The sequence below is a fragment of the Sinocyclocheilus grahami genome, unplaced genomic scaffold, assembly GCF_001515645.1.
Source record: "Sinocyclocheilus grahami isolate Dianchi unplaced genomic scaffold, SAMN03320097.WGS_v1.1 scaffold960.1, whole genome shotgun sequence".
Lineage (NCBI taxonomy): Eukaryota > Metazoa > Chordata > Actinopteri > Cypriniformes > Cyprinidae > Sinocyclocheilus > Sinocyclocheilus grahami.
In genome coordinates, this window is record NW_015506139.1 from 393,770 (window position 1) to 394,279 (window position 510).

Below are 510 nucleotides of genomic sequence, written 5' to 3' on the forward strand. Positions count from 1 at the left end.
CTGTCATATTTGCGCAAAATAGGGATGCCAGTCGAAGAACAAGCTAATGAAGTCATGAGTAGACTTATGGGGCGGGCACGGGAAGTTGTGAGGGTGGGCTTGCGCAGTAACCCCTCTATTGATTTGTCCAAAAGTCCAAGTCCTATTTTTGATTTGCTGAAACAACACTTCAGTGACACAGCTTTTTCTAGCATGCCATTAGCTGATTTTTATAGCACACTGCCACGCACTGGTGAGGACCCCTTTGATTATTGGCTGAGGCTAAATAGGGCCATGGACATGGCCGAAGACTGCTTAAAGAGACAAAATAAGAAGACTGATGATCTGTCCCATGAGCTCACTGTAACGTTTATCAGACATTGTCCAGATCTTGAGCTTTCACTAATTTTTAAGTGCAGATCGTTGGAGCAGTGGACAGCAGCTGATGTACATGCACGTTTGGAAGAGTATGGTAGAGAGAAACGATGTAGCTCTGTGTCTAGAGTGCCCCCAGCTGTTACTCTTCTGAAA